Raw genomic sequence first — 5,429 nt, 5'->3', positions numbered from 1 at the left:
TAAAAGGGAGACAAAACATTGGGAAAAAGAAGGCACTGTCTTTCCTTGGGAACCAGGAAAGTATTAAAGATATTGTCTGTTCTGAGTGCTTTGATGTCCCATATAGTAAGAGCTGGAGAATTTTCTGGAAATCTCAGTTCCTTTTACTTCAATTTGTCTTTTGTGTGATTTGAGACTTTTATTTGTTAAGGGTTTTAGGGCCCTGCAGACATCAGAAAGGCTGATGGTTTTTGGAGACCCTACACAGGGTAAAACAGGGACATACTGTCTAGCATTCGTGGAGGGCCCTGCAAAGTCAGTCTGGAACTGTGTGACTCCTTCCTGAGCAAGAAGCCAATTAACATATCACTGTATTTGGTAGTTCACAACTTTGACGTATAGTTTTCTGAACCTAAGAAAAGCAGGAAAGCAAATTGTTAAAGTGTTTAAGGCCTCCTGTTTTTCTGTATTGTTACAAGCAAAACATGCCAATGGAAATGGTCCTTAGTTCTGGTTTTATTGAATGAAACCATTGATTCTGGTTACTTGTAGACTTTTGTGTTAAACTTCAATCTATTTCACCTAAATCTATATAAAAATACGAATGCATGGTAGGCCATTATACAAATGAAATACAGCTCATTCCTAAAATTAAAACTATGATTTTAAAATTTTTGAACATGAGAACATGTTATTATATGGGGTTATAAAAATAAGAAGCAAAACAATATAGAAAACAAAATCTCATCTTTGTTAAAATATATTGTATACAGAAATAGAAACTGCTTAGATATGAATAAGAATGTGTTTTCTTTAATACATTCTACATATAGTTCATTTTAAAACAGCAAATTATTTTTAAGTCAGAAAAGGATTAAGTAAATGTTTACAAAAACAAAACAAAAAAGTTCAGTCACAACAGCAGACACAGCCCACTTAGGAACATTTAATCTTCGAGGTAATTGTTCCAAGACTTTCTGCTATAAATAAACACGTTCGCCACTAGTTCTACTGGAATCCGAGCCTATATTAAAATAAAATGCTGATAATTAATGGCTCCAGCACAAAAGAGGCCTCCTGGCTTTGTGGTTTGGGTTTCAGAGCCTTCATCGTTGGTAAATACTCCTCACGTTATTATTGTATTAAGAGAAAGGAAATGAACTCGAGCCCTCCGAAAGAGGAAGACCAAAGCCTAGTAGCCGTTCCTGTTAAGGAGGGTGGTCTCTTGGAGCCAGGTTGTCTGCTCCAGACACACCAGAAAGAGCCGAGTGAGAATATCAGTAAAGAGCAAGTATTGGGAACCGTAGCCTAGTTCTCATTGTAGGCTTCCGGCATCCCAGCTGCGGGACTGTTTAGTCCATGAACCTGTAAGCACGGCACGGCTCGCCCAGCCTTGGTGAATCGTCGCCTACACGGTTGCCCACAGAGCACTTTTATCCTATCCTTTTGCACTGGTTTTTCTGTTTTTTTTTTTTCTTTCTTTTTTTATATTAAAGACATTTATCTCTTCTGTGTCAAAAATGTAACACTTATATTCTGGACATGGTATTTTAAGATGCTGGAGTTATTTCTTTCAGAGAATCTTGTCTATTTGTCTTTTAAAGCATATTCCTTTGACCTTATTAAATGAATCAACAAATATTTATCATCACCGTGTGTCATTTACTGCCCTCTGTGCTGTCGAGGCAGCCATGAGCCAAAATGACGAATTCTGCCCTCATGGAACTTGGAGCCATATGGATAGAGCCAGATAAGCAACAGTGAACACAGCAGATCCAGACTGTGCAGTGCCTGACTGAGCATGAGAAAAGTGTGGCGCTATCTTTAAGGAAAAGAACAGAGACTCACAGACAGGGGAGACAGGACCATGGGAACAATGGGCACATTTCGTGACAGGAGTGATGCGAAGACACAGAAAATGGTAGAGAGAGACAGAAATATTAGCGTAGAAGTGGGGTCAGAGCTTCTTCCAGGAGCCCCACTAAAATCTCAATTAAAAAAAAAGACCCCTCCCTCTCTCGCTCTCTATGTATATATATGTATATTTCATGTCATATATGTCTTTGAGGGAGGACATCAGACAGTTAATATGGCCCAGTATTTTAAATACTTGTATGAAAATGTCTTTATGAAAGCTATCACCCTATGCAACAAATATACTCTAATAAAAATATTTGGAAAAATAAAAATTATCCATCTATATGTAACAAATAAGAGACATTAAAATATGAAGTTGTAAAACATGAAAGTGAAAAACTGTGAAGAAAATATAAACAAATAAAGCTAAAATCATTATTATAGTGGAAGATGGAGTAATGACTGGACTTGTTTAAGCATGCCCAATATTTTGATTCTGGGGAAATGGCATTATCATTTACCGTGTTCAGTCCAGAGAACTGAGTTATTTACAATCAAACAGAAAGCAATCACAGTGGTTCAAGTAAGTTTTAGGGGTTTGTTACTGTTGGGCTACATACAGCCACATGCAGTCCACAAGTCAAAGGGTGGACATGCCTGAGAATATTTTAAAATGTTTTAAAAAAAACAACTCTAACAAGGCTCATAAAAGCACCAATATATCCACAATGCATTCAATATTGCTTTTAAATATGTGAGATAAAATGGATGTATTTTTCAAAAGAAATCAAGCATTCAATTGTTACTGCTCAGCTTGCTTTCTTATAGAATCCAGAACCACCTGCCCAGGAATGGAACCAAGCACAACGGGCTGGCCCCTCCCCAACCAATCACTAATTAGGAAAATGCCCTAACGGCCTCCTTACAGTCCTGATCTTATTGAGGTGTTTTTTCCATTGAGGTTATCACCTCGCAAATGACTTAAGCTTGTGTCGAGTTAACATAAAGCTATCCAGCACAGAAGGAATTATTAAACATTTTTTAAAAATTTTAGTAAATGCACAACAGTAACAAAGGCAAAGCAAATATGGCTGACACGAGTGAAAAGAATATGTATCTAAAGTACGTTTTCTGTAATAGCTTCACAAGCATTTTGTATGTTAAAGAAGAGGAAAAGGTAAAAGAGGCCTGAGGTAGTTTTCTTTCACAAAAAATAATAAAAGAAAATTTCAGATTATTATTTTTTATGAACACAGATATAAAAATCCTAATAAAAGTATTGCTGCATGCATGTGCTAGCCATGCATGACAAAGGACCCTTTCCCTAAAACCACAAGTATAAGCTGAGCATGGTGGTGCATGCCTATAACCTCAGCCTTTGGAAGATGGAGAGTTTTAGGCTATCCTGGGCTACATTAATTTGGATCAACCTCAACTATATAGAAAAATTCTGTCTCAAAAAAATTCAAAAATTTCAAAGATATAAAAGAAGTATAATATTAAAATACTTCAATTTAAATTATGTTAGTAGTATATTAACAATTTTGAAATGTAAGATTATCCAAATACATAAAAATATTCGATAAATCCAGAGCCCTTTGATAATATAAATTCTTAGGAAAGAGGAATAAAAATACAGTATCAAATGCTTAATACTTGGTGAATCTCAGTCCCCAAACATGACTTATACAAACACTGCTAAATGTACCAACATGTTTAATAATGAAATGCTTAGGTGCATAACACTACAGCCTTGAGATGAAGCTGTCATGGATGAGATGTTCTCTGAGGGGGCCTACATGGACCTGGATGAGGCTGGAGGGAGCACCTGGCTCTTGAAGGACTCGGCAGGCAATGAAAAGACAGTTCATGTGGACTTTTAAAATGATTTTGAAGATCTCTTTGACGATGATGTCCAGTGAGGCTGCCCAGTCATAGATGCTCCACATTTGTGAGAAGTCTCGAATTTCTCAGGACAGGATCAAATGGTTGTAGAGACCTTGCAAAGTTCACCAAAAGTCAGAACCTGGACAACCACAGGAGGGTACTGTCTGAACCAACTAAGTGCAGTGGTCTCTGAGAATGCTAGCTCCTTGTTTAAACTAAAAACAGCATCATAACAGGCAGGGTAATTTTAATTTCTGTGCTTTTGAATGAAAGTTGCCTTCTCCCCTTCCCCTTGTACAAACACAGGAATAAACAGTGTCTATCTCCACAGTGATAAACAAATAAATAAAATATTTAAAATTTTGTTTCAAAATTAGTAATGTATGCAAAATAAATCAATTTTATGGAATAGAAAGAAAACCATGACTTGTCAAAATTATGGTTTTTTATTGACAGTCAAAGATGCTACAATTAATAATTTAAATTTGAAAAAATTCATTCCAAAACCAGCAAAATTTTAAAAATTCAATATGAAAATCTATTATAACAGAACACACTAATATTAAGAATGTTCCCAATTCACAGAGTAAGACTTTAATAAAAAAAGTTTAATTCTTTATTGAAAATCATAAATGCAGAATTAATACATGGAACTAGATATATTATTAACCATACCATCTCTGAGGGGATAGTAGGCTCACTCAAGATGTGCCTAGTGTTACATCGTAAACTCCTCTCTTAATCCTCACATTTAAGTCTATTTTAGAGTTACTTATTCTCAATGTTATTTCATACTGGCCAGCCCTGAAATACCCCTCTGAGTCCAAGCCAAAAATCTCAGTTTGGTCTCAGTCAAGGTAATTAAAAGATTAAAGTTGGGGCTGAAAAGCTGACTCATCAGTCAGAATAACTGGCAGCTGGTCCAGAGGACATAGATTTGATATCCAGCACCCACACGATAGCATCTGCAAGGGGGTATAATTCCACTTACACGAGATCTGATTATTTTGTCTGGCTGCTGTGGACACCAGACACTTATGGGGTGCATATATGTACATGCAGGCAAAACACGGGTAATTCAAATAAGAATGGCCCTCACTATATATCTGAATGCTTAGTCACCAGGAAGCTGAACTCTTTGAAAGGATTAGAAGGATTCGGAGGTGGCCCATGAGAGGCCCAGTCTGTTTGTCTCTGTCAGTCTGTCTACTGGCTGGTCTCTCTGTCCCTGTGTCTGTCTCTCTGTGCCTGTGGATAATGCTGTAGCACTCAACTACTGCTCCATCACCGTGCATGCTGTCATGGCCTTTGTCATGATGATGATAATGGGCTAGCTCTAAAACTGTAAGCAAGCACCCAAAATAAATGCTTTCTTTGTGAAGAGTTGCCTTGGTCATGGTGTCTCCTCACAGCACTAGAACAATGACCATGGGAGCACACCATATACACAAATTAGGTTTTTAAAAGATCAGAGGAATTTCTCAGCCTGTTGGAGGCTACAAGGCGGAGCCGGTGATTCCTGCCTCTGTTTACCTCAGTGTTGATATCTGGAGCTCATCTTGGATCTGTCTGAAACTTCGTTGGTGAATTTTCTCCATGGCTGTTCAGTTGCTCAGCTCTTTCCTAGGTTCCATCTTATCGTACATCATTGTGGCTCTAATTCTGCTTTTGCTTTGTAGCTAGGTAACCGTGTAAAGATAGAGATC

General features: G+C 37.3%; 1 pseudogene; it reads left to right on the top strand.

Moving 5' to 3' along the window:
- Positions 1-3,605: 3,605 nt before the first annotated feature.
- Positions 3,606-3,758, top strand: LOC126500193 (COP9 signalosome complex subunit 9-like; annotated as a pseudogene).
- Positions 3,759-5,429: the final 1,671 nt, after the last annotated feature.

This window comes from Alexandromys fortis, unplaced genomic scaffold (genome assembly GCF_014885135.2).
Source record: "Alexandromys fortis isolate MF-2015 unplaced genomic scaffold, M_Fortis_MF-2015_v1.1 scaffold_33, whole genome shotgun sequence".
NCBI lineage: Eukaryota > Metazoa > Chordata > Mammalia > Rodentia > Cricetidae > Alexandromys > Alexandromys fortis.
The sequence above is the reverse complement of the archived record's forward strand: the minus strand, read 5'-3'. Positions and strand labels throughout refer to the sequence as shown.